Source organism: Salmo salar, chromosome ssa29, assembly GCF_905237065.1.
Source record: "Salmo salar chromosome ssa29, Ssal_v3.1, whole genome shotgun sequence".
Classification (NCBI taxonomy): Eukaryota; Metazoa; Chordata; class Actinopteri; order Salmoniformes; family Salmonidae; genus Salmo; species Salmo salar.
This window is the reverse complement of record NC_059470.1, coordinates 41,091,299-41,104,587: the sequence shown is the minus strand read 5'-3', so window position 1 is coordinate 41,104,587 and position 13,289 is coordinate 41,091,299. Positions and strand designations below refer to the sequence as shown.

The 13,289-nt window shown below is 40.0% G+C and overlaps 1 protein-coding gene across 3 annotated transcripts in view; it reads left to right on the top strand.

The window, feature by feature from the left end:
• Positions 1–8,560: 8,560 nt before the first annotated feature.
• LOC106595272 (cytoplasmic protein NCK1) overlaps positions 8,561–13,289 on the top strand; it is a 94,757-nt gene continuing 90,028 nt past the window's right edge. The window contains exon 1 of one of the 3 annotated variants that reach the window (XM_045710730.1): positions 8,561–8,782. The gene's annotated coding sequence lies outside the window, so the exon portion shown is untranslated. The remainder of the gene's footprint in view (positions 8,783–13,289) is intronic. The other 2 variants (XM_045710731.1, XM_045710729.1) reach the window with 2 other exon arrangements.

Below are 13,289 nucleotides of genomic sequence, written 5' to 3'. Positions count from 1 at the left end.
CTTTAAACAATTCCATATGTTAGTTTAGTTGTAATCTCGCGTTGCCATACTTCCAAAATCACGTCGCTGTCACGCCTCCCTTGACGGTCTGGGTACGGTCTAGCGTGTCCCGTGTAGCTCAGTGTGGTAGAGCATGGTGTTTGCAACGCCAGGGCTGTGGGTTCGATTCCCACAGGGGACCAATACGGGGGGGGAAAAAAATGTATGAAATGTATGTATTCACTACTGTAAGTCGCTCTGGATAAGAAGGTCTGCTAAAATGTAAAATCATTTTTTATTGTTAAAATGGGTTGAACGGTCCGCTGGCTCTGTGGCAAGATTTTGATTGGATGTTACATTTCAAGAACCCTCCCCCCACACGCCCATTGGTGCACCGTGTTGTTCCCTGTTTTCAGACCCGGGAAGGACACATTTTGCAGAGAGTTGTTCCAATGTTTGCAACATTGCAGAAAATGGAAGAAAACCTGGAGAAAAAACATAATTCTGTTTTGTCAGTGTACTATATATAGAAAACATGATCAACATATTTTTATGGGGTTGAAAAATAAATAAATATATAAAATATATATATTATTCAGGGATTTCCCGGCCATCCTCACCATAAACTGTAAAAATAATCGTCACACACTGTTGCACGTACGACACTAATCTAGTGAATAAATTATATAATAACGTCTCTACTATAAAACCCATAAAATAAATGGGATGGGTGGTGGGGGGGCTCAGACTGGCCTCTGCCTGGGTCCTCCAAATCACTAAGACCGCCCCTGGTTTTGTGAGAGCAACCATTTTGTGAGGTTTTGATGAATTGTTTGGGGTGTGATTGGATTGTGGCTAGATGGTATACAGCTTGGGTGGTACAGTAAAGATGTAAAAATGTATACCTTTGCATGCTTGAGTTGCGTCAGTCAGAATTAAAGCTAACCTTAACCTAATTATCCTAACCTTAACCTAATTATCCTAACCTTAACCCAATTATCCTAACCTTAACCCAATTCTCCTAACCTTAACCTAATTATCCTAACCTTAACCCAATTATCCTAACCTTAACCCAATTCACCTAACCTTAACCTAATTATCCTAACCTTAACCTAATTATCCTAACCTTAACCTAATTATCCTAACCTTAACCCAATTCTCCTAACCTTAACCCAATTATCCTAACCTTAACCCAATTATCCTAACCTTAACCCAATTATCCTAACCGGCTATGAAAAGTAAATTCTGTCCGTAGCAGCTTACCGTCTAGTCGAGAGGTATGTTTTGTTCCTGTACGTTTATTTGTTTGACAATATTCATAATGTTGTATTATTTTATTAAGTTACGCCACTGCAATAATGTATTTAGTTTTCAGTTGGTTGTGTTTTGAGTAAAGTATTTACTATGGGCGTATCACTGTCAGACATGCAGTACCTTGATGGGTGGAGTAAACACCTACTATTAAGTGTTGATACATGGCTCAGTAAGTAAGCCACTGGGCCCTATTGGCTATGCTAAAGAATGTGTAAGCAGGAAATACTGTTTCGACTTAGAAAGAGAATTGGCTGGGTTCTTTGCCTGAGAGAATATTACAGAGATTGGCCCAGCACACTGCAGGATGCAATCTGTTTCCTGCTAAAACAGATGGACTTACTGTACCTAAAGGCGGTCATAGTGATTTGGAGGCCCCAGGCAGAAGCCAGTCTGAGGGTTTTATAGTAAAGATATAATTACATTATAGAAATGATTTTACCTTGTTAATGTGCTATGAACACAACCGGTCGTGATGTTTTCATCTGATTGTCAAACAAAATCACTTAAAAAAAATAGCTTACCTTCACACATTTCCTCCAGAATTATTCCAGCATTCGAACAGTGAACTGTGAACGCGACAACTTTCCTACAATTCGGAAGTGGCTGAAACGATCTCTCCAGAGAAATCGTCCGATGCGACCGAAACAGCGCCCCTCTGTGTTACTATACGTAACCCATGTATCTGATGACGTCTTGCCAAAAAGAGTAATGACACGTCAGCATCAACACAGTTCGTGTCCTCTGCTTCAACGATGATGATGATGGTGACAGTAGAATCAGCAGCACCTGTCTTCTTTTTTTTTACTAAAGAAATGGATATTGTATCCCCCTACAGTCTAAGGGCACTGGGCTTGGTTTCTACCGAGCTAGCCTTGTGGAGAACCAGGCATCCCTCCTAAGGGTTAGCCTGGGGAAGTTCATGGCCGAAAAAAACCCCAGCTAAATGGGGAGGTGACTCTGTAAATCAGTGACACCTCGCTACATGTCAAACCAATTAAATGCCACGCTTAGTGCTCTCTAGATTAGTGGCCCTGTCACATCCTGACCAGTATAAAGGGTTATTTGTTATTGTAGTTTGGTCAGGACGTGACAGTGGGGGTGTTTGTTTTGAGTGTTCCGGGGTTTTTGGTTTAGGTTCTAGGTTAGTGTATTTCTATGTTAGATCTAGGTTGTTTAGTTCTATGTTTAGTTTATTGGGATTGGCCTTCAATTGGAGGCAGCTGTTCCTCGTTGCCTCTGATTGAAGGTCCTTGTATAGGGTTGTGTTTGTAATGGGAATTGTGGGTAGTTGTCTCCTGTTTAGTGTCTGTTCACATGACAGGACTGTTAGTGTCGTTTATTGGTTTTGTATACGTGTTTTGTTTGTTTTACCTTCTTTTAACTATTAAAGAAGATGAGTACACACGTTCCCGCTGCGTTTTGGTCCAATCATTACGACGCCCGTTACAGGCGCAGGTCCAACAGAGCATAATAATTACTTTTTTACAGTCTATGGTGAGGATGGCCGGGAAATCACCCCATCAAAATGTTGACATTGATTTTGTCTATTGAGCACACTGACAACACAATTATATTTTTCCTTCAGTTTATTATATTTTTTTCTCCTCCATTTTCTGCAATGATGCAAACATTGGAACAATTCTCTCCCCAAGATATGTCCTTCCTGGTCTAAAATCAGTGAGGAACATAACACGTAGGTTTAGAGCTTGACGTAGTCACCTCATACAAGTACTTGGGAGTATGGCTAGATGGTACAATGTCCATCTCTCAGCACATATCTAATCTGCAGGCTAAAGTTAAATCTAGACTTGGTTTCCTCTATCGTAAATCGCTCCTTTTTCACCCCAGATGCCAAACTAACCCTGATTCAGATGACCATCCTACCCATGCTAGATTACGGAGACGTAATTTATAGATCGGCAGGTAAGGGTACTCTTGAGCGGCTAGATGTTCTTTACCATTCGGCCTTCAGATTTGCCACCAATGCTCCTTATAGGACACATCACTGCACTCTATACCCCTCTGTAAACGGGTCATCTCTGTATATCCGTCGCAAGACCCACTGGTTGATGCTTATTTATAAAACCCTCTTAGGCCTCACTCCCCCCTATCTGAGATATCTACTGCAGCCCTCATCCTCCACATACAGCACCCGTTCACACCCCCCTATCTGAGATATCTACTGCAGCCCTCATCCTCCACATACAACACCCGTTCACTCCCCCCTATCTGAGATATCTACTGCAGCCCTCATCCTCCACATACAACACCCGTTCACTCCCCCCTATCTGAGATATCTACTGCAGCCATTATCCTCCACATACAACACCCGTTCTGCCAGTCACATTCTGTTAAAGGTCCCCAAAACACACACATCCCTGGGTCGCTCCTCTTTTCAGTTCGCTGCAGCTAGCGACTGGAACGAGCTGCAACAAACACTCAAACTGGACAGTTTTATCTCCATCTCTTCATTCAAAGACTCAATCATGGACACTCTGACAGTTGTGGCTGCTTTGCGTGATGTATTGTTGCCTCTACCTTCTTGGCCTTTGTGCTGTTGTCTGTGGCCAATAATGTTTGTACCATGTTTGTTGCTACCATGCTGTGTTGTTATGTTGTGCTGCTACCATGCTGTGTTGTTATGTTGTGTTGCTACCATGTTGTGTTGCTACCATGCTGTGTTGTTATGTTGTGTTGCTACCATGTTGTGCTGCTACCATGTTGTGTTGTTATGTTGTGTTGCTACCATGCTGTGTTGTTATGTTGTGTTGCTACCATGTTGTGCTGCTACCATGTTGTGTTGTTATGTTGTGCTGCTACCATGTTGTGTTGTTATGTTGTGCTCCTACCATGTTGTGCTGCTACCATGTTGTGTTGTTATGTTGTGCTCCTACCATGTTGTGCTGCTACCATGTTGTTATTCTACCATGTTGTGCTTCTACCATGTTGTGTTGCTACCATGTTGTGTTGCTACCATGTTGTGTTTCTACCATGTTGTGTTGCTACCATGTTGTGTTGCTACCATGTTGTGCTGCTACCATGTTGTGTTGTTATGTTGTGCTCCTACCATGTTGTGTTGTTATGTTGTGCTGCTACCATGTTGTTATTCTACCATGTTGTGCTGCTACCATGTTGTTATTCTACCATGTTGTGCTCCTACCATGTTGTTATTCTACCATGTTGTGCTGCTACCATGTTGTTATTCTACCATGTTGTGCTTCTACCATGTTGTGTTTCTACCATGTTGTGCTGCTACCATGTTGTGCTCCTACCATGTTGTGTTGTTGTCTTAGGTCTCTCTTTATGTAGCGCCGTGATGTGTTTTTTGTCCTATATATTTATATATATATATATCTATATATTTTATTTATTTTTAATCCCAGGCCCCGCAGGAGGCCTTTTGGTAGGCCGTCATTGTAAATAAAAATGTGTTGCCTAGTTAAAAAAAAAATAAAAAAATGTAACCTTTATTTAAGTAGCATCAACGAGTGTGGGGGGGGAGAGTTATTGAAATGTAATATCCACATCGTGTCACTGGGAGCCCGTCGTTTTTGCAAAAACATTCTCCAGACCTCCAAGAGAGGCGTGACGGCAACGGGAATTTAAACGCATGGCAACGGGAGACTACTAAGTTAACACGTGTTTAAAGATGGAAACTAAGGATAACAACAAGGATCATTTAACTATTTCATTTGGAATTGTAGGACCTCTGTAGGTATTTTTATTTATTTTTATCGAAAAAAGTTTGATGAATGAATGCGTCCTTACTGCTATTAGCCCATAGAAACACATTGAATAACAGATTACTGCTATTAGCCCATAGAAACACATTGAATAACAGATTACTGCTATTAGCCCATAGAAACACATTGAATAACAGATTACTGCTATTAGCCCATAGAAACACATTGAATAACAGATTACTGCTATTAGCCCATAGAAACACATTGAATAACAGATTACTGCTGTTAGCCCATAGAAACACATTGAATAACAGATTACTGCTATTAGCCCATAGAAACACATTGAATAACAGATTTCTTTCTGAAGGCACCGTATGTTTTGAGGTGTCTGTCCTATATTGGAGAGATACATAATAAATAAATATTTTACAATGTAATTACCAGTACAGCTTTTTTACACTTACATCCATTTTTCAGCGCGGTACCGGGTTACCTTCAGATGAGTCTCATATAGCAAAAACAGAGAAGACAATCGTGTTGGTGAGAATCAACATTCCATGGGGTTATATTCATTTTGCCAAATCGGTCATAGGATACAGATGTTTTCTTAAGACAGATTTTAGAGATGCCTCCTGGTCTGAGAAATAATTGTTATATTTTTATATATATATATATATTATTATTATTTGTTATACGCAGGTCATGAGGCCCCCTGATGTGAGGTCTAAGGTCATTTTCTAATCTGCCTGAAGGTAAGTCCGCCAGTGCACACAGCACAGACCTCTAACCTAGACAAGACTAAGTCTACATTCCAAACACTTAAAAAGACACACCCTCTACCCTCAGCCCTCAAATTAAGTGGACGCTTCTGATGACGTATCATGATGTCTGACGAGTGTACACTTGCAGGGCGAGGGGGCGAGGGAGGAAGGAATGAATTTTAAATGGGCCTCCCTTGGACGGAAATTCATCACTCGTTCATCCCGCAATGATTGTGTTTTCAGTGCTTTCTATGCGTTAAGTCAATTATGATTGCATGTCTACTTAAATTAACTATATAAATTATTATTTTTTAATTTCACCTTTATTTAACCAGGTAGGCTAGTTGAGAAAAAGTTCTCATTTACAATTGCGACCTGGCCAAGATAAAGCAAAGCAGTTCGACAACATACAACAACACAGAGTTACACATGGAGTAAAACAAACATACAGTCAATAATACAATAGGAAAAAAAGAAAACAAAAAAGTCTATATTCAGTGAATGCAAATGAGGTAAGTTAAGGCAATAAATAGGCCATGGTGGCGAAGTAATTACAATATAGCAATTAAACACTGGAATGGTAGATGAATGTGCAAGTAGAGATACTGTGGTGCAAAGGAGCAAGGTAAATAAATAAATACAGTAGGGGAAGAGGTAGTTGATTGGGCTAAATTATAGATGGGCTATGTACAGGTGCAGTGATCTGGGAGCTGCTCTGACAGCTGGTGCTTAAAGCAAGTGAGGGAGATATGAGTCTCCAGCTTTAGTGATTTTTGCAGTTCGTTCCAGTCATTGGCAGCAGAGAACTGGAACGAGAGACGGCCAAAGGAGGAATTGGCTTTGGGGGTGACCAGAGAGATATACCTGCTGGAGCGCGTGCCACAGGTGGGAACTGCTATGGTGACCAGTGAGCTGAGATAAGGGGGGACTTTACCTAGCAGGGTCTTGTAGATGACCTGGAGCCAGTGGGTTTGGCGACGAGTATGAAGCGAGGGCCAGCCAACGAGAGCATACAGGTCACAGTGGTGGGTAGTATATGAGGCTTTGGTGACAAAACGGATGGCACTGTGATAGACTGCATCCAGTTTATTGAGTAGGGTATTGGAGGCTATTTTATAGATGACATCGCCAAAGTCGAGGATCGGTAGGATGGTCAGTTTTACGAAAGTATGTTTGGCAGCATGAGTGAAGGATGCTTTGTTACGAAATAGGAAGTGGATTCTAGATTTAATTTTGGATTGGAGATGCTTAATGTGAGACTGGAAGGAGAATTTACAGTCTAACCAGACACCCAGATATTTGTAGTTGTCCACATATTCTAAGTTATTAATATACGCCTACTGTATAACTAGCAAATGAATTAGCTAACTAACATTAGCCTGCCTAGCTACTTCTGAAGAAGGAAAATTTCTTATTTCTACAATTTCCAAAAGTTAACCTAACAAAAACATCATTACTTTTATGAACCGTGTTTGTGCATTAGTAGCACAATTTCTAACTTATTTACACTCGTTTTTACTTACACTTCTATTTTGGCTCCATATTTACGTTGAGTTTTTAAGTTTTGGCGGACAATCATCGTGAATTGAATTATGTGTCGTTTCAGGCCCCGAAGTGAACCTAATTACACTCGCAAACTCCGTTAAAAACGGAGGCTCACGTTACAAACATCCTTTACTTGGCGAATCATTTGGACCGAGGACAAATATGGACGCTGGTATTCCCATAAGGGCATAGGGTTTAGGGCCGAGAGTTTAGGGCCGAAGAATGTCTACTTTGAGTTGAAACTCCGGCTAAGAAGAGGCAGAGACGTTGAGGGTATTTATACGTTCTACAGGTTCCCCATTAATAAATGTCCCAAAGGAAACACTGACCTAAACATTGGTTCCTAACTTGTCACACTTTGCGGTGTCCACCACGGCCTCATCAATAGGCATACACTGTCACACAACCTACATAAATAGATCTTAAATAAACGTGTAAATATTGATTTGGAAATGTGTTTCTAAATGCCTCAGGAGGTAAAGGGAAGTGCACCAATGCGTTTCCAAATACCACAGGTATGCAGACAAACTTATCAATCAAATGTGTAGAATAAATAACTTGAGTAAAAGTATATGAATTACTTGGTTTTAAATAAACGTAAGTATCAAAAGTAAATGTAATTACTCAAATATACTTAAGTATCAAAATAAAATTATAAATAATTTCAATTCTGATATTAAGCAAACCATATGGCACGATTTATTTTATTGCATTTTATTTATGGATTGTCAGGGGCACACTCCAACACTCAGACAAACTAAGCATTTGACAAGTCCGCCAGATCAGAAGCAGTAGGGATTACCAGGGATGTTCTCTTAATAAGTGCATAAATTAGACCATTTTCCTGTCCTGATAAGCATTACAAATGTAATGAGTACTTTTGGGTGTCAGGGAAAATGTATGTAGTAAAAAGTACTGTAATGAAACAGTCAGGGAGCAGGCCTCGAACCCTCGACCTTCTAGCCCGAAGTCCAGCGCGCTAAAAGCATGCAGTACATTATTATAACATTATAAGTTACAGTACATTATTTTCTTTAAGAAAATAAACAAATAAAAAAAAAAAAAAAAAATACAGATACTTAAAATGTATTTACTTAATTTTACTTCACACCACTTTCTATATGAGAGCACATATGTAAATAAAAATAAAAATATATCTCATGGAAAAATAAACATTTCATATCAGTGGGAATGTTGTGGTGGACCGGTTTGATTGACACTGACATCATCCAATAAAAATACGAAGTTTCACCTCAAACAACCAATAGGAGTGGCGTATCGTGAACACAGTGTGAACATCTATGTCGTCCTGGAAACTACAAGGCTAAGCTAGCTATTTCCAAAAAAGGCATATGATAACAGCCAGCTAGCTAGGTTTTTGGTTCTATCTAGTCACCATCTATCTAAACCGGCGTTTCAAATCCCCCCTTTTTTTCAGTATAATATGGTGATTTCATCAAACAAAAACGGACAGTTACGGCCTATCAGCTAAATTCACAGGTAAGAAGACCAGCGGGGGATCTGAGATGCTCATTATGCCAGCGTTTTAATTAGCTTCGCCAACTAGCCTGTTTTGTCGGCTAACGGTAGCTAAGCTAGCTATGTTGGCTACACTTCTCTGACCTAAAATCTGGAATAGGGGCACGGCCTGACAATAAAATAACTCATGTTTAACGTTGTAGCTAAACGTTGAGAAATTGTATATTGATTAGTTACACATTAACGCTTACTTCACAAGCTAACTAACTGGCTAACGTTAGATTACGGAATGTTAGTGTTAGCCACCTTAGTTAGCGGTCTAGCCAAAGTGCCAACTAACTTGGTTGGCTTTGATTGTTCTGTCTCACGGATTCCGTTTTATGTGATACCCTCAATTAGAAGACGATGAAATTATTATTATTATTATTGTTGGTCAGAACCGGTCATAATTGGGGCTGTTGTCTTACATTTTGTCATGGCATTTTAAACTTGGAATGCTTATTAGTTAACTTAGTTAGCCAACTAGTTATACAGTAAATTGGCTGGTTAACTAGCTAGGCTACCTTTTTTTTGTAAGATTTCCATAGTCATTTGCCACTCAGTAACGGTTCACGGGTACCTCTATCAAGAGCTATCTGACTGATCTTTAGTGCCCTTATCAAGAGCTATCTGACGGATCTTTAGTGCCCTTATCAAGAGCTATCTGACGGATCTTTAGTGCCCTTATCAAGAGCTATCTGACTGATCTTTAGTGCCCTTATCAAGAGCTATCTGACGGATCTTTAGTGCCCTTATCAAGAGCTATCTGACGGATCTTTAGTGCCCTTATCAAGAGCTATCTGACTGATCTTTAGTGCCCTTATCAAGAGCTATCTGACGGATCTTTAGTGCCCTTATCAAGAGCTATCTGACGGATCTTTAGTGCCCTTATCAAGAGCTATCTGACTGATCTTTAGTGCCCTTATCAAGAGCTATCTGACTGATCTTTAGTGCCCTTATCAAGAGCTATCTGACGGATCTTTAGTGCCCTTATCAAGAGCTATCTGACGGATCTTTAGTGCCCTTATCAAGAGCTATCTGACGGATCTTTAGTGCCCTTATCAAGAGCTATCTGACGGATCTTTAGTGCCCTTATCAAGAGCTATCTGACTGATCTTTAGTGCCCTTATCAAGAGCTATCTGACTGATCTTTAGTGCCCTTATCAAGAGCTATCTGACTGATCTTTCACTCACGACTGTGGTAAACCATTGATTGTCATCTAGGACCTTGCCATATTTTCCTAAACGACCTAGCTAGTTAACCCAACCAAGCTGGGTTAGTTTTTTACAGTCTGGTACGTTACCTGTGTTTTTAACTGTTTAAACTCTAGTCAACCATCATGTTATCAAACTTGTATCTTTTTGACAGAACGGGTTGGATCAAAGACGTTGTTTTTTAAATGCAGAAGTCATCATTTTAAAATAGTTCCTCTTTATCAAAAACAACTGACACAATGAGATGCAGTCTCTTAATCAACATGATTGCCCATCACAATGCCATACATGAGTTATGTACCATGTTTGTCTTGTCAGAGGGAACTCCTAGACTAGAACAGAATGTATTACATGCTCATAGTGAATATGCATGGTGCCAATGCCAAGTAACTATTGTCCTTGCAACAGCAAGACAAATCAGAGCATCTGTGGATGCAATTAAACGTCACTAGCCGAAACCGCTATCATCTGAGGGGGTTTGATTAATCCCGCCCGGGCCCCTGTATAGGCGTGTTCTACTTCGGCTGAAAGTTGATTGCATTCGATTTGGAAGTGGGCTGCCTCCCGGTCGTGAGCTAAGTTCCCCGTTCAAAGCCCACGGCGAAGTCTGCTCGAAATAAAAGTTTTGTAATTAATCACGTGTAGTAATTAGTAGCATTCGGTGTTTTCCCATGCAAAAAGGATTGCTTTAAAAAAAAAAAAAAACGCTTTTAATCAGAAAATTCAAACCATTTTATTTGATAGAAAACAGATTATGTATGTGTCTGGACGATGCACCATGCTACTTTGTTGACAACATGACCAAAGGGCTCCTCCGCTTTTGCCCTTTTCAAGTGACGCTTCGGTGCTTGTTTCCCCACGGTTCAGCATAATCGAATCCGTCCATTGTCCAGTCGTTCCACAGCGCTGTGAACCGCGGCACATTGAAGCATATGATTGGTCTAGTTATGTAAAGGGCTAAAGGGGATTTGATGCGCGTTTTAAAAGAAACGCCCCTCAACGTTAGAGTGGAGATGAATGGAGAGGGAACGTTCTCCCGCTGAGTTTATACAACTGTAGAAAGAGTAGCACGGTTTTATGTACAATATTGTCAACAAAATTAGGTTGCTGTAACACTCGTTCCTATTGCAGAATGCAACCTTTTGACAGCATAACGTTAATTTAATTCACGCATGTATTAGTCCCCTTGTTCGGTGATTTGTCATTTAGGCTTTGACAACGAAAAGGTAGCAGGCGGAACCTGTAGTATGTTTTAGCAGGGAAGTTTTGGTAAGGTGGCCTGATTTTTAACTATGGAAATAATTTGGTCAAACATTGGGGATCCAGAAGTGGCATTTTAGTGTTGTGGAGATGGTAGGGGGACTCACAACTCATAAATGCATCAAATGTTTTATCTGTAAAGTAAGTTTGTGGCAGAGATCTTAAACTAATAGGCATAAACTACCTGAGTAATGATATATATATTTTTTTTGAAGTTGGGTGATTTTTGAGAAATGAATTGTCATAACAAGAACATTTTCCAACACCCAGCACCTCCTGGGGAGCAAGCAGGATTTTCTTCCAGCCCTATTTTAAAGAGAGTTCACCCAAAATGCTAAATGTTTGTAGCCTTACCTTGAAAGCACTCTATGGACAAAGGGGACTGCAATCTATGATTTGGTTATACACTGCCATCAACCGTTAATATAAACTTTTTCTGTGCAGAGCCTTGGTGTAGTGGTAACATTTCCCGGCACGTGTTGCAGAGAACTTTCCACCTGAGAACCAGGGATCAATCCCTGCTTCCAGCCTTCCTACTGTTCCCCCATTTGCTATCTCCCCATATAATATCATTACTGTCTGAATAAGGTGTCAAACCACCTAAAAAATATTTTAAAAAAAGGTATTAGTGTACTTAAAATATAATCTGCCAAAAATCTCAACAAAGTCGTTGAAATTTTAAGTGTTCATTTAATGTTCAAAGTATCCTGAATACACTTTGGCCCAGTTTCCTGTTTAGAGATAGAATTTAGGCTTGGAAGTGTTTTAACGGTTCATCTTTCCTCTAATGGCCGACGATGTAACATTTCACAAAACGCCACGCAGAGAGGAAGTTCGTTAAGTGCGTCGTTCAGGCGTGTGTGTCGATACTGAATGAAAGCACTGTTCTCGGATCAGCGTTCTCCCTTTCTAATCTGACCTTAACATTTTTAAATGATTCCACAATACTGACGACAGATCAGCTCCTAGAGAGATATTATCACCTATGGATAGAAATATTGAGGCTGCTTATTGTAATACCCTGTCAGGGCCAAAACAGCATCTATTTACCTGGCTCAAAGAGAAGGAATATAATATCTATTGTTTACAGGAAACTCATTCAACAATTTTAGATGAAGTTGTGTAGAAAACAGACTGGTGGAGGTGAAATATGTTTCTCTCATGGGGCAAATAAACTCAAAACGTGTGATGATATTAATTAACAGTAATTTTGATCCGAATGTGCAAATTGTACAAACAGATCCTCAAGGTAGGTGGATGATTTTAAATATGTTATTGAACCATAAACAGATATGGCTTATTAACCTATACGGTCCAAATAATGATCCACGCTTCTTTGAAAATATAATAATTGATCAACCCCACAAGCAATACAAGACTATTATTATGGTGGGAGATTTCAATACGGTCTTAAATACCTCAATGGACCGGAAAGGAAATCACACTACAAACTATCACCCTCATGCTCTTAATGGAAATCATGAATATCATGGATATATTGGAATTAGTGGATAGATGGAGGCTTAATTACCCTGACCTAGTGAGAGATACATGGCGGAGGTTTAATATCCTGACCTAGTGAGATATACATGGAGGAGGTTTAATATCCTGACCTAGTGAGATATACATGGAGGAGGTTTAATATCCTGACCTAGTGAGATATACATGGAGGAGGTTTAATATCCTGACCTAGTGAGATATACATGGAGGAGGTTTAATATCCTGACCTAGTGAGATATACATGGAGGAGGTTTAATATCCTGACCTAGTGAGATATACATGGAGGAGGTTTAATATCCTGACCTAGTGAGATATACATGGCGGAGGTTTAATATCCTGACCTAGTGAGATATACATGGAGGAGGTTTAATATCCTGACCTAGTGAGATATGCATGGCGGAGGTTTAATATCCTGACCTAGTGAGATATGCATGGCGGAGGTTTAATATCCTGACCTAGTGAGATATACATGGAGGAGGTTTAATATCCTGACCTAGTGAGATATACATGGAGG